A 22,988-nucleotide genomic window follows, 5' to 3' on the forward strand; every position below is an offset into this window, starting at 1 on the left:
AACAAACTTAAAGGCAGAGCATACAAATGATGAATTCTACCTTAACACTTCATTTGTTCAATTAGAAATGATCATGAAGTGAAATGAAACATAACAGATCACATATGAAACACAAGAAAAACTTATGCTAAATTATCATACCACAGGAATCTCAGAAGTCAGAGCTGTATTTTCATTAAACTCTCTGCCAAAAACTGTACATGGTAAGCTCTCTATTCTCCAGCACTCAGAACTCTCCCCTCTCTCTCTCTTTTTTCTTACACTCAGAATTTACAATAAAAAAAATACTATCTGTAGGAAACAGATCGACCCAAAACAGGGGCGCTGTTTCAACTGAAGTTACATAAATAGAACATGTAACAATTTTCTCCTCGAAAATCTCTAACCAAAAAGCCTAACAATTGGAGCGCAGACCCCATCGTATGACTAACTGAGGTCATAGATAAGAACGAATCCTATTCATCTGGTAACAGGTGTCTTTGTTTATTTTTGGCTGAAGTGAAGGCCAGGTGTCAAGGACGTGCGCCAAATTTTTCTAGTTGACAAATCCTTTTTGGATATTTTCCCAAACCTTTCGCTCTCCTCGAGATTTCTCTTCATCATCTGTGGATGTTCCTTTAAAAATCACAGCTTTCCCACGTTGCTCTAGCAACTTAAGAGCCCAGATTAAAACTATGCGATCAATGCCAGCAAGCTCTGTTTGACACATAAGGGCCTTATTCTGTCTAGACGCACAATAATCGCAGAAAAGATTGGCCTGACACATGGGTTTCTATCCCAACATTCCTCAATCAACTCTTTCAGATCACTTGGATAATGCTTTGGCTTGAGTTTGAATGCTGGTCTCTTATCCTCCAAAGCCATCAGTCTGGAGACTTCTTCTGGTGATTTCGGGTGGAAAGGTGGGATACCTTCAATCATCTCATAAAGAATAAGACCAAACGAGAAAACGTCCACACTTCTATCAAATGCTTCATTTTTGTAAACCTCTGGCGCCATATATAACCTTAAGGTATCATCCAAGGGACGTCGATGCCATTCTCGAACATTATCTGATGATAACTTCAACAATTGACTCAATCCAAAATCTGTCACTTTCCAATGCCCCCCACTATCACGCAAAATATTTCTGGCACCTTGGCTTCAAATTACAATGGATGATTGCCTCCGGTTTGGATTCGTGAAGATAATTCATTCCTTTTGCAATCTCAAGAGCAATTCTCACTGCCTTTGCAGGTTGTAAACGTTCTTTCTTTTGGAGGTAACTGCTCAAATCTCCGTTTGGAAGATACTCTGCAATGATCATCATAGGAACATTTTGTGTGACAGCACCCACAAACTGAACCACATGAGGATGCCGAACCTTTTGTAGCAGTGTCAATTCATTCTTGAAACGTTTTATGCTTTCTGGGTCAGAATAATAGTCCTTGTTAAGAATCTTTACAGCAACTCTCGTCCCGTTCCACTTAGCTAATTGATAGCTACCCTTTGATGTCTCTGCACCTTGTGGAAATGACAGCTCTGCTGGATTTACTTCATATTCTGGAATCTGGAGAGGATTTGATACACTCATTGGTGTTTTAGGCATTTTTGCTCCTTTTGTTTTTAAGATATTGCATATTTTGGTGTTAAACTGGGAATAAGGTTTTGTCCTTCACGCCAATAAGCATCAAAACCAAATGAAAATATCTTAAGTGCCATAACTGCGGTCTCCTGCGTCCCCAAGACCTGGAATAATAAAACCGTTTTCATCCAGACCAAGATCAATAGTTCCAGTATAGACATGAAGCCCAGGAAATTTATCACTTAATTTTTGAAGTGCAGGGGAAGCAGCCACAGCCGAAACCACACGTATATCTTTGGGATCAATTCCCCTGTCCTTCAGTAGATCAATTGTGGCAACAATTGTCCCACCGGTCGCAAGCATTGGTCAGCTACAAGCACACGAGAACCCTCTGAAATCTTTCTGGCAGTTTGTTCAAATATAAGGTTGGTTGAAATGTATTCTCATCTCTATAATAGCCAACATGATATGTTTTTGTTGCAGGCAAAATAGATGCAGCATGCTCCACCAATACAAGACCAGCTCTCAAAACTGGCACTATCATCACGGGCTCTCTTGGATCAATGAACTCAACACCAAAGTTCCATTCAGCTCTTTTGGAATTGTAGATAGAGGTAAGACAGAACGTATACTTGTCCAAGGCCCTTCCGGGCTAAGCCCAACCATCAAACCAATTTCACCATTGCTATATCTATTCAGAGAGTCCACTGTCAGACTCTTATCTCCTTGAGCAGTGAAGTAGGAAGTAGTAAGGGATATAAATCCACAATTTGAACATTCATTCCCGGCATCATTTGCACACTTTTTCTTTAATGGTTGTAAGCCAAATGTATCAGCACTTTTTGCATGATTCTTGGAAGTGATGCTTGTGACGGCCAATAATTTGTATCATTTTTCATAGGAATAGAAACCATTCCCGTCCTAACCCGGATTCCTTTTGAGAAATTTCAAATACAAACTGTTCAATTGATTGGATACCGAATCAATGATATCTTGGTAGTAAATAGGACTCATGTAATATAGAACATCATGAACAGTGGCACTCAACATAGTACGTAATGCTCTTACACACCTGAATTGAATTGTTAGAACCCACATAATACTGGTCAACTGTCTTGAGCCATCCCAGATCATCATGGGTGTGGGAAACGAGATGAACATTGAGCTTTCCCTGCACTGGCCCTTCTGTGTTGTTGTAATCAATTGGCAGAGATTTGCATAGAGGGAGATTGAGCTCAAAGCATATAGTGCCAATGGCAAGCCAATTCCATTGCAAAACTGTGCATGGAGCCACGAATGTTGGTGTAAAATCAGATTCGATTGCCTTGAGGAATCCACCTCCTTATATACATTGCTGAAGGCTAGGCAACAAACCCGCAGGCATATGCTTGTCAAGAGATTAAAGTATGCCTTTCATTCCAGCGATTCCTTGGCTAAGTAACCAGATCTGAGCAACCAAATGTATGGAGAGCTGTATAACCAAATGACAACTGTAATAAGACAGCTTCTAGACCAGATCAAACAAATGGACATGATTGCTGATGATGTTTTGTTTTCTTTTGTTTGTGCTTTTGCAGAGATAGGAGCTGAGGAAGCTGCTGCCTTTTGAAGAGCTGGAGAATAAATTACATATTCTAAAAAAAAACATTTAATGATTTCTTCTTCAAAACAGGGTTTTGAAGAAGAATCAATCTCACACTGACATAAGACGGAGTCTAACAGGGTCAGCAAGATGTGCATAGTAATTCCTTGTAAAAAACAAATTATTGTTGAACAAACAGCTCAACTTTTCTTTCAAAATGTATGGGTTCATTTTGGATTACCTACTTCTATTGCAAGTGATCATGATTCCCGATTTGTTGGGATTTTTTGTTCAAATTTATGGAACTTGATGGACACCAAGTTGAAGAAAAGTACAACCTTCCATCTACAAACAGATGGTCAAACTGAAGTGGTTAACAAGACAGTTATTCATTTACTAAGAGGATATTGCAGCAAATATCCTAAGTTGTGGGATGAACAGTTGCATTATATTCAACATGCTTACAACTAAGCAAAACACTCTTCTACTCTAACTTCGCCTTTTGAGGCATGTCTTGGTTATTTTCCTAAATCGCCTCTGGATTTCATCTTTGAAAAAGATGTAGCTGTAGATGGACATAGTGACATAGACAAATCAAATAAATTCATTGAGTAAATTCAGTTGATTCACCAAATAGTTCAAGAACAACTAGAAAATAGTCAAGGAAAGTATAAGGCAAGGCATGATAAGCATCGTGTGGATCATCAGTTTCAATTAGGTGATGAAGTTTGGCTTTACATTAGCAAGGAAAGGCTTCAAGGTGAAGGTAAAAAGTTGAAACCAAATTGTTATGGTCCATTTAAAATTTTGGAAAAGATTGGTAATAATCATTTCAAGCTTGATTTTCCTTCATATATGCAAATTTATTCCGTTGTTAATGTTGAAAATTTAAGATTCTATGAGCCTCCTTTGATTGAAGATCAAGGAGAGAATATGCATATTCCCTCTATTGAAGATTTTTCAAATTCCTTGATGAGCTTCAACAAGACACTATACTTGACAAAAGAACAAGGACAACAAAAAGGGGAAGTATTGATTATCTTCGAGTGGGGCTCAAGGGTACAAATCCTTCAAAAGGAAAATGGATGGAGGTTGGAAAGGTGAGGGAACTGTACCCTCACCTGCTGGTCAATTGAAAGTGATCTTTTGGGGTCCAAAAGACTTCCAGTGGGGAGGAGTGATCAAGTGCTCAAAATTATGCTCAAAAATAAAAGTGTCAAAATTTTGTTAAAATTAGCTTTAGATCGAAGAGCTCATCATTCTAAATCCAGCGGTGTGAACGACACTCAAATCTGAGTTCGTATGCAGAAGTTAGAGAAAGTCAAAGTTCAAGTTTGACTTGTCCACATGGCAGGATTGGATGATGCGGCAAAGCCCTTCAATGAATGAGTATGCGCCAAGTGGTATTCTTCCATTGGCTCTCGCATATCGCCAATCGCAGTCGCATGTGGAAAGGTGTTTAAAATCGGGCCCAGAACAACCAAGGTTGTGGTGCGATAAGGCAATCACAAATCGCAATCGCAATCGGCGAAGGGAGGAAAGTTACAGAAATTGGCCCTGACAGGTACTGCGATGCAATGCGATCGCACATTTCAAATCGCAACAGCATTAAGAATCAGCCCCGACAGGTTTAAGTTGTGATTGCGATATCGCAATCGCACAGAAGGCAGGTCCCGCAGTTTGTTACCGACCGAATAACAACAGATTGCAAAATGTAAAAAGGATCCCGATTGCGATTTGTGATTCGGCCAATAGGTTATGGCCCGCCATGTGGAAAAATTCTTGCTCAGTTAGTAGATTTTGGAGCGAATTTGTGGGATTATGTCAGTTTTAGAGCAATTTGTGGAACGAATAGTGGGAGAATTAGGAGAAGTCATAACTTCTTCAGTTTTCCACCAAATGGGATGCAAAAAGAGGCTAGATAGCCATTTTTTAGTATTTTGGACTCATTGGAGCAGGTTTCAGAAGCATTTGAGAATTGTAAACACAAATTTTTATACTTTTGAGCATAATAGAGAGGCCCGAGCAATTGGAAGCTAGACCAAGGAGACGTAGCCCAAGAGGGGTGAACTCCTTTATCATATGCTTGTTGTAATGTGTTTTTGATTATGTTCTGTACATGTTTATTCTGTTGTTCAATTTCTAGTTTATGTTAAATTTCTAATAAAATTAACATAAAAAATATCCATTTCACTTGCAAAAATTGATGAATCCTTAAGCACAATGAAAGCATTTTGTTTATATTCTGAGGAAGATCTTAGCACTGCAAACTAATATTATGAATCATATCAAGTTGATTACCTCAATTATTAACCAAAGTTACAATATAGACTCTTCTAGAATATTCTACATTATAATCTTGTGGCTAGTCCTTTTTCATGAATAATGGGGGCTGACATGGCATCCTATCAAATTATGGTGGCGAAAACAGGAAGGTCAACTTCTGAGTGACATAACTTTCACATACAAACTCTGATCAACGTGATTCTTGGTTCGTTGGAAAGGTATTTGTGTGTAGAATAAGAGAAAATTTGTTGCACTAAAGCAACTTAGTTTTACCCCCAAAAAACATCGTTTGATGCCTCAAACTCTCCAGGAAGGTTTAAAACCCCAATTTGCCAAACTGGGTCCCATTAGTAAAAATGGTCCTAAGAGTTTATTCCTCCACTTTTTCCACTCTGAAAGCATTGAGATGGATGACAAACAATATAATGATTCAATCTAGATCACCTTAGCATAAATTCCCCCAAAGAAGACATGTTGCTCTCCTTGTACAATATGCAAAGGCAGTTGGCATCCATGGACAAAAGGCTTGGACACATTTAGAGACACATGGGCCTCCTTCCAGAACTAGGTTTCTCTCATGGCATCAACATGGATCCATTAAAGTAGAATCCAATGGCTTATATCATCCCTCTTGAATATTTTCTATTAGTTTTGTTATTTTTCACACGTCAGTTTTCCGTGTATCAATTTACTCTAGGCCCTCAAGGCACAACTACTGCTTTCAATTTTCTAGATTAAGCTGGTAGTGCTAGTTTTTAGATAAAAACTCTTTTGAAAAGTTTGAATTTTTGCATTTGGTTGAGCCTGTGTAATGAAAGATTGTATCAAACCTAAATTATAAGTCAAGTTAGTAGAAAATTACAAACTTTAACTTCACAACAACAACAACAAAAACATTTTTAAGATTGACTTTTGTTGTTGTTGTGTCTTTCCTTTTTTGATGTAAGTTAATCTTTTCTTTTATTTTGTATTCTTTTAAGAGTGTTCTTTATCTATCTATCTATCTATATAGATATATATATATAGATATATATATATATATATATAGAGATATATATCTATATATATATATATATATATATATATATAGATATATATCTATATATATATATATATATATATATATATATATATATATATATATACCTTTTTTGTATAATTTTCTTTTAATTACTTCTTATCATTTTTCTTCGAGCTCAACAAGACAAATGGCAGAGGACGACAATCACACCACCCCACCATCCTCCACACCAAGCCTAAATATCGCCCTCATGTTAATTTGTCACAAAACTTAAATGCCACTCCTCCAAGCTTGAATGAAGGTTATCGTTATTTGCCAATGCTAATGGATCCTTGCATCTTTGTGGGACGCTCTGGAAAACACAAAGAAGACTAGAACATTAATTGTGGTAGGCCTAGAGATTGTCATGTTAGCCTAGCCTTTGATTGGATCTCTGAAATATAACTCCCCTTCACTTATGATTTTGTTGCATTTCCTTCCTTTGGATACCCCTTATTCCTATTGTTCTCATCTCCCTATCTATCTAACCTATCTTCATTCCCTAATATCCATTGTTATTGTGTTGTTGTTTGACCCTGTGGCTTCTTCCTCCTGCAAAAGGGGAAAGTAGCTAGCCTACTACACTTGTGTTGAGAAAGATCTTGTTGATGTCATTGCCACCTTCCATAATTTTAGCTCTCTTGTATCTCAATGGTGCCTTTACCACATTGAATAGAGAGTTTAAGGTTGAGAAAACTTCCTTAAGCGAGGATACGGTAGAACATGTGGTTAAGCTATTTGTTCCAAACCTTAGCTTAAGTAGAAATTGGGACACAAAATATTATCGTACCTTGGAATTCTATTGGCATATAAAGTTGTTTGTAGCTAATGCATTCCAAAACTAGGATAACATGGGAGTTGATCTTCAAGTGAGGTTGGATAGGCTAGAAAAACAAAGCCATCTCCAAACGATTCTCATCCACTAGCTGGTGAATAAGAATGGGGGCATCATCTGATCAGACCTGCTGACCTCCTACCCTCCTTATCTTTAATTTTCTATCATGAGTCATGTTTTAGAAAAAAAATGGGTTTGTACTCTTCAAATTGTCTGTACCCGGCATATTGTTATTATCATTTCCACTTTTGGTCATGCTTCATATCCCATAGTGCATACTTTTTGGTTTTTGAGTCTTTATATAGTCTAGCTACTTAGAGGTATAATATACAATCTCTAATATCTTGTGCTATGGGAAAGAGAAAAATATTATTATAGAAATAAAAAATATTGTTTCTCAATGTATTATATGTGACATTTTATTATAATAGAATAGTTAACTTTTATATATATATATATATATATATATATATATATATATATATATATATATATATATATATATATTGTTATGTAGTTTCTTTTTAAAAATGTGTTTTTCCTCCCTTTTTAAAAGTTGTCTGGTTGAGGGGGCCTTTTTCCCAATTTATTAATTTTTAATATAATTAAAAAAAAATTAAGTCATTTTCCATTGTTCAATTTAGGGACATTTTTAACATTTTATTTATGATGGTATTAGTCATCACTGTTGCAATTTCAATCAAGTGGTATTTTAATCCCAAAAATAAAAGTGGTGCTACTAGAAGCACCACTTTTCGATTTGAGGGTCAAACAATGCTATCGGTTGTCAAGGTCGCAACTTCAAACATCTCACAATTATGTCAGAACTTTAACCATCCTCCAAAAAACAAGTGCTACTAGTAGCAACACTTTTCAAAACAAGGGTAAAAATAACCACCGAATGTGACCTATAAAAAAGCAGAACTTAGTATTGTGTTTGTTACGATGGTAAGTATGTTACATTTTGGGTGGTCATTCCACACATCATTATGACAAATAAAGTTGAAAAATGATAGAAAAGAGTGTTAGAGTAAATATTTTAAAGGACCAAAATGGTGTTTCCTTGTCAAGTTTTGAACTCAACGTAGGTGCTTTACTAACTACACCATCATCATGTGCATTGTCCTTTGCACCAACTCTTTATATCTCCCAAATTACTTTCCACCCACCTTCTCTACACTTTCCCTATCCACGTTTTCTTCCACCACAACCTCATTTCCCATTAATGGTTGATTCCTCATCAAAATTTGAAATTGTCCAAGGTACTTTTTCCTCTATATCCATTCCTTCAACTTTTCACTCTGTTTCCATGTAGCCTAGGTCGTTGCCTACTTATGATAGCTCATCTCATATGAATGCTCAAGCTGAATTGTGGCCTCTAGTTCATTAGCAAATTGATTCCATAGTAAATTTGCATTCATCAACCTGTTTCTCCAACAACACCTTTTACAACTCTAATTTTTTTCTTTTGAGTGATAAAGCCTTAAATTAAAATTCTATCAATGTTTCTCTCTCTTCACTAGAAAACCCCTCTCTCCTGCTTCCAATTCCTATCCATAAACAATTATAAGTATATTATCAATATATCTAGACCTTCTTTCCATCCAACTTATGGAAAACGATACTAAGTTTCCCTTGTCCCCCGACATATTCCCACCAAGGATATGTTAGACTATGAGTCCATAGAAACTAGACCACAATTGTCATTGGTTTTAAACCTTATCTCTTATGAGGTATTGGCATGATCCATTAATGAGTTATTAGTGAGATCTAGATCTAGAATGGTCAAATGAATGTACTGTAAATTGAGTTCAAGAAATCAATATAATGAGTTGAGAATAACTATAGTCTTTTATGCTCAACTCTTCACATGGTATCAAAACTATAGTAAAAAAATAACAATAATATTAAAACCACGATAAAGAAATGGTGATGATATGAAATCCTTGTCAGCTTCACAATTTGGTGCAATCTCTTTTGATTTGTGTAGCGTGAGATGAAAACAAATAAATTTGTTTCCAAGAGAAATTGTTATGCACTGCTACCTGACCTCATAAAGTAACACGTGGATCTACTACACCAATTTCCTATTTTTTCCAACAATTTTAAGGCCAAACACTTTTTATCTTCCCCTAATCTACACCAACACTCTTTTGCATAAATTTGATATGCACATCTTCCTCAGAACAATGATCTAAATGTACAAGTCTCCTCTCTACAATCTATTCAATGAACATCCCAGATGCAGAGCATAGGAAATAAGTACACAATGCTATAAGGGAGAAAGTGTATAGGCATTGCTCCATCATACCAGTTGATCCTTTAGCAGATATTGCACGTGTTTGTTGGAAATAAATTGTTCGATGGTTAATAGGATTAAAAGATAGAATCTATCATCTTGAGTTTATCAAAATTCGAGTAGGGAAAGATCATTTGCTAGAGATGTCACCAAACTAACCAGTACATGAGGATCATATCAAATCATTAATATTGCACCACTACAAGACTTTTAGGTTATACCACTTGATCAGACTTTTGGTATTTTTTTTCTGCTCGATTCCTTGTCCATGAAGTTTCCATGGCCACCATAGGTATTCTAATATCTTGTAAATATCTGTTATTGATATGTTAGTGATATATTTCCAATGGTATATCCAAGTCAAGCGTACCTCTATTTCTATCGATTTCATGCACTAGGCTCCTTTAACATCCTTACCATATCACTTGAGTTACTTTTTGTTTTACATCGATGATGTTTTTTTAATATATGTTAAATAGGCCATCATTTTCAAGAGCCCAATATAGTGATTAGTTATTAGATTTGATAATGTCTTAGAGGTCTACCTACCAATTGTGATTTTCCTAGCAATACCTCTACTCAATAAATAATTGATCTGCACCTGTAATTTTTGACGTGTTGTTTTTTTAAATAATTCATGAAAATTGTTAGTTGTCACTTCTAACAATGACAACCCTCTTCAAAACTATCCGTGATCTTCTTGGAATTGAATTGTATGATTGGTTATGCCTTCATCAACATTATCAATCATAGTTGGCTAGGTGAAATAAAAAACAAGGAGTTGATTGAGTAATGAAAAGTGGATTGACGATTTTTGGAGATGAGGACTCAATTTGGGTTAAACGCAGAGTTAAAATCATTCATTTTGCTCATCCTTAGTGAGACCATGTTTGGCTTATCCCCAAAAGATTGCTTGTTGGATCATTTCATCAACAATTTTGGGTGGAGCATTTGTTATTATTCTCACTTAGTTGTGCAAAAGTTAGAATTTGAATTATAATAGTTCTCAACACCACATCCATAAGAAACACATAGCCTACATGCTCTACAGGCTGTGATTTCAATGAGCACATTGAATAGTCCACATGCAAACAAGCTCACATTCCATGAGTTGTGCAAACATTTATTCTCATCACCAATCCTTGCATTGATGTAAACATGTTAGAAAGAAAAAATCGAGTCTAAACTACACACCCACAACTTAAAAATTTCCCAAAATACCAAAAAACCTAGTTGTATCTCTTTTTTGGATGACATACTGAGGGATGATGCAACTACATCTTCATCTGGGAAAGCAATCTAATGGATGTCTATGCCTTAAAAAAAATTGTGACACCTTCTTATATATAAAAGGAGGTTATAGTTTTGAATAATTTTGTCTTTATTTCAATATTTCGGCTTATCAAATTATTGAGGATGTGGAAAAACTACTTTAAAAGGGGTCCTAAAAGGCGTTCAGGGATTTTATGAAAGAAGTTAACCCTTTTTTTTAAATAATAAAAGGGGTTATATTATCAAATTTTTAGTAGAATGCTTTAATGTAAAGAATTTAAATCCTAAATATCCTAAACAAAGAAAAATATCAAAGCCTTATATTTGGGCACAACATTGTGGCCACAAGAAGGAGATCATAAAAGAATATATATTTTCATTTGGTTTATCAGTCTTAAACTTATCTCAAAATTGAATAAGGGTGTCTAAGACATTTGTGGTAGTGCTTTAAATGTGCACTACTCTCTTTTGTATTTGTTTTTGGCATTATAATTTGTCATGACATACATGGGAGTAATAAGGTATTAAAATCAAATCAATTATTCAGATGTAACAAGAGGATAGAAAGTTACTTGGAGCATTGAAAAAATATCCAAGAAGCATTAAATTCATCATTATATTGTAAATTTAAGGATAAATCATTGAATTTGAGTATTAAAAAGGGTAAAATTGTAAGCCCTTTCAAGCAATAAAGTTTTTTCAAGTCCAAAATCAATTGTGACTTCCTAGAATTGAATAAGGAGGTCAAAAATCAACCCATTGTAATCACACTTTAGGGCGCATTATTGGTAGTACTTAACACCCTAAGGTGACATAAAATGTAAGTGAGTGTGACATATAAGCATATAAGAAAGTGAGTGTGTACAAGCTAGTGTAACAAGTAAGCATGTTAAGTGAAACATATCAAATGGGTAATGTGGGAAAGCGTTTACAAAATGCCTCTTAGAAAATCAATGAATTAAAAGGTTATAAAAATGAATTGCATAATTGGATTATTGATATTCAAGATCAAATAAATATGAAGAATTAATTAATTGATGCACTTCAAATAAAATTAAGAGAAAAACATAATCAAATTAATGACGTGCTCGATGCAACATATGCAACTAATAACCTCATACAAAAAGTTGATGCAATTTATGACATAGAGAATCTAATACAAAATACCAATGCAACTTGTGATATATATTAAATCATCCAAAAAGCTAAGTAAGGTTTGACATAGATGAGCTAATAGAGAAGATTGATGCATCATGTGAAACACATAAGATCATGCAAAAAGTTGATGCAACTTGTGACACACAAGACATAACATAGATGATTTATGCCAATTGTCATACAGAGGACTTGATGGCTGATATAGAGGAAATAAAAGATATGATTGAGATAGAGTCACGTAGTTATGATGAAGGAAACATTGACTAAAGATGAGTCACAAGCACAAAATGAAAACAATAACAATAACAAAAGTGAATTGGAAGAAGCTAAATAAAAACATCAAGAATTTTCCAAGATGGTTTTCAAACATTGGGATGAATTATCAATTAACAGAAATAAGCATGGTTTGGGATATGACAAAGGAAACAACTTCTATATTCCGGATTTCTCCAAACTAGTTTAGTTTGTGAGTGCCAATTTTTTTGAAGATGTTTAGAATCTTGGTAATAAATGTCAGCATTGTCAAATAGTTGGTCATGGAGACTCATTATTTTGATCTCTATCCTTGTTTTCATTGCAGAAAGACCAATCACCTACTGAAAAATGTCGAAAGTAGAAGCAATTTAAGAAAAAAATCCATTATGGATGGTTAAATTCTTGGAGATGGAATCAAGAGATAAAGAAATTGCATGTCTTACCACCTAGTAAAAATAGAGGTAAAGACACAAAAAAGAAAAACTAGACAAAGCAAAAAACTATCAAGCAATTATGATTATGGGCATGACCCAAATCCATTTTTGTATGTTCTCTAAAGTCAAAGATGGGTACCCTCCACACCTCAAGGGGGGAGCACATTGATAAAAAGAAATTCTCCCACACCTTAATGTGGGGAGTGAATATGGTTAGTGGTAAACCAAAACCACCACATTATTCAAATCAATTTCGTTAGCGGTTATCCATAAACCACCATTATCAATAGAAAATGATTAATGATCAACCCAAAAAACCACCAAATGAAGTGAAGATGGTTAGTGGTCAACCAAGAAAACCAGCACATAAATAATATAGAGCTCTAGCTTGGATCCTTTCAACTATGAACTATTGGAAAACAGAAGAATCTAAATCTCAAGCTTGGATCCCTTCAACAAAATTCTCATGTTGCACATGACAAGGGCGAATATCATATATCAATGATGAGAGTTAGGCTTCAAGATTCAAATTCCTGTCAGGAAATCAAAATCCATTCAACATAGAAGTTGGTCTCCTCAATGGGAAATCAATAATCATTTTAGTTATTCATGGGGAATGTTCTAACATGGTAGTTGTTCACTTCCAAATATTGGTGGTTTTTAGTTATATCTTCACCAATGATTGATTCAACAATTTCGTATTGAAGGTGATATTGGTTATTGATATAATTATTTAGACTTGTGATTAAAGGGGTGGATATTAAATTATGAGTCCTCAAACAATCACAAAGTTTGTGACGCAATTTTCATGAATTGTAAACATTATCTTTTTGATGCAGGGTTAAACCCTTACAAAAACCCAGAATCGCACTCTTCTCCCCAAACACTTATACATCAAATTCTTCGTATAAAATTCCTGCTTGCTGGCAATTTCATACTTGCTTGTGGAAGATTAAAATTTCAAAGCAATGATTCAACATACATCATATTCCCACTTCAATTAAATTCTAACCATAATAACACACAATTCGCTTTGGACTTACCACACACACTACTTCATGCTTCAAATCCATTTGACACCGTTTAACACTTTTATGCCCATTTCAAATTCACCCCAACAATTCCCAATCTAGTCGATTCGACCCCTAAGTTAACTTGCAAATAGTCGATCCTTAACTTATTCATAAATTGTGTTGATCGCTCTTACCAACAGAACGTTATGAAAATTCTTGCGCTCAGATCCACGTCTTCGAGGTTCCTATCTATGAATCACTGCGACCCTGTCAAAGACCTCAATTCACAAACTCAAATCACCTGATCCAACGTTTCGGATCGATTTTCCTTTCACTATTCAAAAACGTTCCGATTCTGGTTGACCTGACAATTTAAAACACTTAGCAAATCAGATAGTTCGATATGCTATCAATCTGATGTTCAACTGCTCTGACTCGATATCATTACCTTTGTGCAATTAAACTGACATTTAACTGCTCTGAATTCAATCTGCCCGATATAATAACAATCGGTGGTCTTTTGAGTCACTACTGCAAACATTACAGTGTTTTGACACTTCTATAATTTCGATGCGATACCATCAGAAGTCACAAATCGCCGAAATCTTCTAACACCAAAACTGTCAACCATTATTCAGCGCTGATGCGATATTTCTCTACAGATCCGATCCGATTCAATCGGAAATCAGCTAATTCAAAGTCACCTCCCCATAATCTTTATGATATCTTTCTGATTCGATATCATGTCAACCCGATCCATAAAATTCTGCTTCTGGATCTATGGTTATATGGCGCGATTTGATTTACCTTCCCTCTCTTTAATGCAATCAGTCGGCGGACTTAGCAATTTCCCAACCCAATTATAATAGCGCTAAATGCTATTCAAAATAGTTTTAATTGATACAAATTCGATTATTTCTGTATCACTTACCTCCTGTAAGTGTGATAAAGTCCTTTCTCAAATTGAAATCGCCCCACCATTTGTGCTTCTGGACGTAGTTCCTTATACCATAATGCCGCTCCTCATCGTCTTTTATTGATCGTATGCCCATTTCCGTCGGGATTCAATTTAAGCACTCCATCATACATTTCTCACCTGTTTCCACACATTGTGAACACAGTTCTACAACGTTGCATACACTTTATACAATCTACAATTGCAACCGACCTGATGACAAATAACAATCATCACAAAGTATAATTGATATGTTCAAACCACAATTATATTCAAAGAATGAAAAAAAGTCTCGCCCATTCTTCCGCTCCAAAGTTCATTGAAGTATTTCATACCATTACGCTGTGTTACGACTTTCCTCAATTACAAACTTCAACAACAACAAACTGCATTGAACGCAGAATTTTCTACGGATCGAACACACTTCAGCGATTTTTACACACAGGAAGGCAATACATCCATTCTCACAAATTCATCGTCTATGGAAACTCAAGACAGTAATAATGTATTCATAACAGAGTAAAAGACAGAGTTTCACTTATAACAATCCTACAAATAATGAAATCTGTATTTATTTCTTTAATAATCTACACAGTCCTCTAATATGAGCTTTCGCTCCACCTCCTCACACACACTAACACTGTCGCTCTACTCTTTTTAAAACAATGGAGATTTCACATATCTAAGTTAACCATCTCCTCCACATTTGGAGGAATAAATTCTACTTTTAGAATTCACATCCTATCCTAATCTAAATAACTAGACTACTTGGCTTTATCTCCACGCAGGGAGGATCATTTGCCATTTATTTCTAATTTTTGTTCAGAATTAAGCCACTCTATTTAATTGAAATTAATACAAGATTAACAACCAAATCTTCCTTCAACTTGTATTAGCCACAACATGTGACCATTCCATCACATTGCTGGCTAGGTCTAGATGCTCCTGCATCAGACTCCCAAAGTTTAAATTAACCATGATCTCCTGATCATGCATTTCTGGTTTGCGTCCTCCTGGATCCCATACTTGATTTGATAGCCTGTTCTTGATTACTGCTGCTGTTGTTTGTCCTTCAAGTCTCTGTCCACTATGTGGTAATGCATCACTATCTGCTGCTGTCCTTTCCACATACCTTGCTGCTGTTTTGCTCACTTTAATTTGCAATTCTCCATTCCTTGCTTCAAATTCCAGCATACCTTCCATTAATCCAATCTGTTCTTCTTGGTTCAGATTGACTTCACATTGCCCTTTTCCTGCATGTAAATCTTCATCAAAATTAATCAACTCAATAAACACAAATGCTTTACCTGGCTTCCTCATCAAAAGATTCAACTTATACAAATCTGCTATCTCATCTGGAAGTTCTCTCAAAAGTTCTGTATCATCTTTACTAACTGCGTTGTTCGCAATATTTGTCTTTAATTCTCCTGCACTCTGGCTTTCTTCAAGATCAATGATCTTCAATGACTCAGTGTATCCTTTGAATTCAAAAATTCTTTTGTCATCCTCCTTATTCTGCATATGACTATGAGTAGTCATTTCTTCAATAGTCTTCAATAATTGTGTTAGCGCTTGGAATTCACCTAGGCTGAGATAGACAAACTCTCAAGGCTACATCAAACCATTTCACCTCGTAGCTAGCCCTACGAGGTATGAGAAGGCTCTCTCGGGTCAGATTTGATAGATCTTTCAATAGGATTAGGCTGACCAATTAAGAATAAATATTTTAGGCTAGTAAATGGATAGGGGTTTGATTTGGTGATTTTTGGGGGGTTTTGGTGGCAATTGGTGGAAGTGCAATTCAAGGTGCGGGGATTGAGCACAGTTTTCACAGGGGGATCTAAGGGGCAAGGTAGGAATGAGTGCTGATGCCTTAATCTGAGATGGATGATCAGAGATGATAGAGGAGGAGCTAAAGAGGGCAAACACACAATTCGAATCCTCTCTAGACAGTAGAAAACATTAATATTGAACAAACTAAAAAGCTGAGCATGTCAAAACATGAGTTCAAACTTTACCACTTCATCTGTCCAATTTAGAAGCATAAGAGAGATGTGAAACACATAAACAAACTTACAAGAACATGTAGAGAGCACACCATCAACACATCAATCCACAAGAATCCTCAAAGATGTCTGTAAAACCCTGGCTTTCCTTGCCTTCAATTGCAGAAATAGATGCACAATATACAATGAAGCTTCCTTACACAAGAGTCCAACCATGAAAATGAGAAGGAGAGAGCATAATATAGACCATCTAACTCCTTTCCCCACCTCTAGGGGTCGAGCTCAGCTTTCTAGGAGTAGTTTGAACAAATTCTAAACTAAGAACTAGAAAATAGGCAGCCCAACAACTTGCCTCTATTACTTAGCTAACTCATCCATGCATTAATTTTTCACTTTTTACATCATGGAAGCTTCTAGAAGGGTAAAGAAAGATAAAATCTACCAAAGTGCCATGAAAATATTACATTTATCCATCATCTACAAGTAAAAATAGTCAACCATAGTCAAAACAGTGTTTTTTGACCAAAAATGTGAATTCTGGAAGTTCTGGTCGCGCCCCTGGAAGTTCTGGTCGCGCCCCTTCACAGCTGTTTTTGAGTGGGTTCCACTGGTCCAAATCAGGTGCAAGATGGCTCATTGGAAAGCTTGGCCTGTCTACTTTCCATCCCAAGTGGAATTTCTGAATTTGGTGTTGATTTGACCCCTCAAAAACCATTTCTCCCAATGTCACTTTCTGCAACTCAAAAAGTGGGCAGAAAGTCATTTTTTAGGTGTATTTTGAGCTTTTGGAGGCTCAAAACTCAAAATCAGGCTTCTCCCAAGTATTGGTAATTTTTCTTTTTGAATTCCCTTTCCAAAAATGCCAAGTTTGCAAAATTCCGAGCAGCCCTTCAAACTGGTCTCACCCGGGGTGAGACCAGTTCTTGGGAAAAACCTGTAAATTGCACAAAAAATTCACAAATGACAAAATTTTCTCCAAATTTCTTGAAATTTGGGCTGGGAGTCCCCAATCAAGTACCATGCTGAGTCAAAGAGGCTTTGGCCAAAGTTTGGAGTGGATCGGGCGTTTTCCTTCGTTTTTGTGCTTTGGCCAACCGTCCTTGGAGCACCTTTGTTCTCGCCGGTATTTTTGACATTTCTCTCAAACCATGACACCTGTGTAAAAAGTGAAAGAGGCTTTTCTTCCTTGGCATGCTGTGGAAAAAAACCTCTCTCAGTTTTGCAAAATTCATCTTTGATTGCTCTGGAACATCATTTGAGTGCGACTTGTCCCGATGTGTGAAGCAAGGAATTTTGTCGAAATGGAGCGAGATGAAGGGGATAGGGGGCTTCTAAATTCTTGGGGAAATTTTTGGGAGTGGGGAAGGATGTTAGGAAACAGGGGAAAGTGGAATCTCAGTGATTGAGTGAGGGGAAGGGGTCGAAAAGGGCAAAACACAGGCCAAACCTAGAAAATTGCCAAATTGTAGCTAGAAACTAGGGTTTGTGCAAAAATGAGGAATTTGGCGGATCTAAGGGATGGGAAGTGTTTGATAAGGTACTTTAAGGATAGGGGAAGGTGTATGAACATCAGGAAACAAGTTTTGCCGGTGATTTGACCATCCAAGAGAAATTGGCTTCAAAACCCTAGGAGAGGGAAATGACCTTGCCTGGGTGGCAACTGAAGCATGGACCAGGTGTAAAATGACTCATTAGACACTGACATGACAATGAAAACCCTATGAATGATGATAGACTCAGCTGAATGGTGACATAGACTGACATTTGGGCAACTTTGAATAGAGTGAAAGCAAACCCTAGACCTAATGCTTAGTGACCAAATTTTACTTGAAAACTCTTTGAAATGACAAAATTTGACCTTGACACTTCAAAATCACTTTGTAAGAGCACATTTGATCACTGGAGGAAGGCTGGAAAGACTGACACTAACATTGGCTCCAATGGGGATGGTAGCTCCTTGGAGGTGCCAAGAACCTTAGACATCTGGGAGAGCAGACCAGTGCTTTTGACCATTGGGCGATGGAGTCATTATTTACACCTTTGACACAAAACTTTGACACATTTATTAGATGAAAACTTGACTGAAAACTGACTGAAACTTAACTGAACTTGACTCAAACCGACTCGATGGCAAACTGAAATAACTTGACAAAACTCACTCAATAGACCAAACACAAATGACTCATGACCGACTTAACTAAAACAAGAACTTACAAAGCTTGTGAAGGGCAGCAGTCCATCAAGATTTGAAATCATGATGACAACCACCTGTGTTTCTTACAAGACAAAATACCATCAAACTATATCATAATGCCAATGTAACCAATCAAGCAAATTCCTTCTTGATTGATTCTCCCTATCAAATCTCATGATCAACAATAGATACTGGCAACTGGGCATCCAAAAACATAGCTGACCATGATCTCCTTCATCACTGAACACTGCAATAAACACTATCACTGCTGGCTGCAACAAACTTGCTAGAGGATCGTGAAGAACATGAAGATTTGCCACTGCCACCTCCTGCTGAAAGAACAAGGTTTCCTTTGCTTCAAATTCTGATCTACCTTCATCATGTGCTTCAGTAAAAGTATGCTCATGGGCTTCAAAAAATTCTGAACAAGTAGATGAGCAAATCTCCTCTTGAAATAACATTTCAACACATGAGACATATGAAGAATCTGAATGGAAATCCTGAATGCTATGATCTTCTATGGTGTGAATGTGTTGTAGGTCATCTTCATATGATATCACAACCAAATTATCAAGTTCCTTATTACATTCTTCAATCATAAGGAAAGAAACTTCAGCTGATTCTTGACATGCAAAAATGACATTTCTATCATCTACCATAAATTCATCCAAAGGAACTGTTTCACTTACTTGAATGAAGATGTCATCTTGCCTTTCATGAACTGACTGAATTACCTCCTCATGCAGGCTCTGTTCTGATGGCATAAGAACATTTGGATCAAAAACTTTGCCTATGGTCTCAACAACAAAGCCCTCCTTTTCAGGATTCAGCACAAGGTATGCTTGGTCATCATGATCTGAATTTTGATCTGAAATAGCTGAGTTGACTGCATTACATTCTAAAATTGAATCTTGGCTATCTTGCACGCTGTCTTCTTCTGTAGGCAAATCTGAAACAAGCTCTTCTCTTTCATCAATTTCAGCCATATGGCCATCTTCAACCTGCTGATCTGCGTTAACTTGAGCCGGAACAAGACCTCTCAAAAGTAGATCTATCTCATCTTCAGATAGAGGAGATAATACCTTTTGTTTTCTTTTGTTCACACAGTGAGTGTCTTCATTGATTTCAAGTGAAGGAGAATATAGATTTTCCTCATACTTTTGATCCATTTCATGCAATTCCTGTTGACTGTCAAGATGCAAAATTGTTTCATTTCCCACCGTACTAAGATCTTGGTCCTGCTGCAAATTTTCATGATCATCTCTATGGGAATCCACTAGGTTCTCTTCATGTTGCTGAAATGGATTCTCATACAAAGCCTCTATGATCTCATAGTCCATAAAATTATCATCTTCATAAAACTTCTCAAGGCTTTCAATAAAACTATAGGCATGCTTGCAACAGTCTTGAACTAAATTTAATGATGGATAAGAGTCCTTATATCTTTCAATGAACATAGCATGAAAATCCTTTAAACAGTAAATACAAGCAGGCGGCAAACTTTCATACCATATTCGGGCTTCACCTTCCAGAGTGGCCAAGAATATCTTCATTAAGCAATCTTCAGGAAAATCCACCTTCAACTTGCGAATATGCATGTGAAATCTAACCAGATGTAAAGCAGCATCCTTCTTACCATCATCATTAAATGTAGGCAAATTCCTTGACCAATCTACCTTGGGTATCTTATTCGGAAAACCTGGAATGTGATCTCGGCTCAAGGGAGCATATCTTCTTGCGATTAGGTCCATCATGAAAATCTCAAAGCCACTGATCTATCTGCAGTGAAGTCACCATGAAACATCGATCTCTGGAGTTTTCAGTGAAGGAGTCGCCAAGTGAATGATTTCAGCCTTTCAAGTGTCTGATCGTTGTCCACTATCAACAATCAGATCTGAACTTGATACATGTACTGGGGTAAAGTGTCAATGAAGCGCTATTTTCACAAATCCCACGGAGATAGACTGAAGCAGCGTTTATCTACTTGCGCTGATGTAAAACAAGAGCGTTTTCGAAGGCTTCTGGCGTAACTTCAGGCTCCGTCTAAGACTTATGAAATAACACGACAATGAGCAAACGATTAATATGTTCTCCCCAGTATGGTCGCCAATATGTTAGCGCTTGGAATTCACCTAGGCTGAGATAGACAAACTCTCAAGGCTACATCAAACCATTTCACCTCGTAGCTAGCCCTACGAGGTATGAGAAGGCTCTCTCGGGTCAGATTTGATAGATCTTTCAATAGGATTAGGCTGACCAATTAAGAATAAATATTTTAGGCTAGTAAATGGATAGGGGGTTTGATTTGGTGATTTTTGGGGGGTTTTGGTGGCAATTGGTGGAAGTGCAATTCAAGGTGCGGGGATTGAGCACAGTTTTCACAGGGGGATCTAAGGGGCAAGGTAGGAATGAGTGCTGATGCCTTAATCTGAGATGGATGATCAGAGATGATAGAGGAGGAGCTAAAGAGGGCAAACACACAATTCAAATCCTCTCTAGACAGTAGAAAACATTAATATTGAACAAACTAAAAAGCTGAGCATGTCAAAACATGAGTTCAAACTTTACCACTTCATCTGTCCAATTTAGAAGCATAAGAGAGATGTGAAACACATAAACAAACTTACAAGAACATGTAGAGAGCACACCATCAACACATCAATCCACAAGAATCCTCAAAGATGTATGTAAAACCCTGGCTTTCCTTGCCTTCAATTGCAGAAATAGATGCACAATATACAATGAAGCTTCCTTACACAAGAGTCCAACCATGAAAATGAGAAGGAGAGAGCATAATATAGACCATCTAGACCATCTAACTCCTTTCCCCACCTCTAGGGGTCGAGCTCAGCTTTCTAGGAGTAGTTTGAACAAATTCTAAACTAAGAACTAGAAAATAGGCAGCCCAACAACTTGCCTCTATTACTTAGCTAACTCATCCATGCATTAATTTTTCACTTTTTACATCATGGAAGCTTCTAGAAGGGTAAAGAAAGATAAAATCTACCAAAGTGCCATGAAAATATTACATTTATCCATCATCTACAAGTAAAAATAGTCAACCATAGTCAAAACAGTGTTTTTTGACCAAAAATGTGAATTCTGGAAGTTCTGGTCGCGCCCCTGGAAGTTCTGGTCGCGCCCCTTCACAGCTGTTTTTGAGTGGGTTCCACTGGTCCAAATCAGGTGAAAGATGGCTCATTGGAAAGATTGGCCTGTCTACTTTCCATCCCAAGTGGAATTTCTGAATTTGGTGTTGATTTGACCCCTCAAAAACCATTTCTCCCAAGGTCACTTTCTGCAACTCAAAAAGTGGGCAGAAAGTCATTTTTTAGGTGTATTTTGAGCTTTTGGAGGCTCAAAACTCAAAATCAGGCTTCTCCCAAGTATTGGTAATTTTTCTTTTTGAATTCCCTTTCCAAAAATGCCAAGTTTGCAAAATTCCGAGCAGCCCTTCAAACTGGTCTCACCCGGGGTGAGACCAGTTCTTGGGAAAAACCTGTAAATTGCACAAAAAATTCACAAATGACAAAATTTTCTCCAAATTTCTTGAAATTTGGGCTGGGAGTCCCCAATCAAGTACCATGCTGAGTCAAAGAGGCTTTGGCCAAAGTTTGGAGTGGATCGGGCGTTTTCCTTCGTTTTTGTGCTTTGGCCAACCGTCCTTGGAGCACCTTTGTTCTCGCCGGTATTTTTGACATTTCTCTCAAACCATGACACCTGTGTAAAAAGTGAAAGAGGCTTTTCTTCCTTGGCATGCTGTGGACAAAAACCTCTCTCAGTTTTTCAAAATTCATCTTTGATTGCTCTGGAACATCATTTGAGTGCGACTTGTCCCGATGTGTGAAGCAAGGAATTTTGTCGAAATGGAGCGAGATGAAGGGGATAGGGGGCTTCTAAATTCTTGGGGAAATTTTTGGGAGTGGGGAAGGATGTTAGGAAACAGGGGAAAGTGGAATCTCAGTGATTGAGTGAGGGGAAGGGGTCGAAAAGGGCAAAACACAGGCCAAACCTAGAAAATTGCCAAATTGTAGCTAGAAACTAGGGTTTGTGCAAAAATGAGGAATTTGGCGGA

The 22,988-nt window shown here is 36.9% G+C and overlaps 1 pseudogene; it reads right to left on the reverse strand.

Annotated features, from left to right (window-relative positions):
- Positions 1 to 672: 672 nt before the first annotated feature.
- Positions 673 to 1,624, reverse strand: LOC149243630 (integrin-linked protein kinase 1 pseudogene; annotated as a pseudogene).
- Positions 1,625 to 22,988: the final 21,364 nt, after the last annotated feature.

Source organism: Pinus tabuliformis, chromosome 8 (assembly GCF_031772625.1).
Source record: "Pinus tabuliformis cultivar Carrire ecotype Pingquan chromosome 8, CPIR1, whole genome shotgun sequence".
NCBI lineage: Eukaryota > Viridiplantae > Streptophyta > Pinopsida > Pinales > Pinaceae > Pinus > Pinus tabuliformis.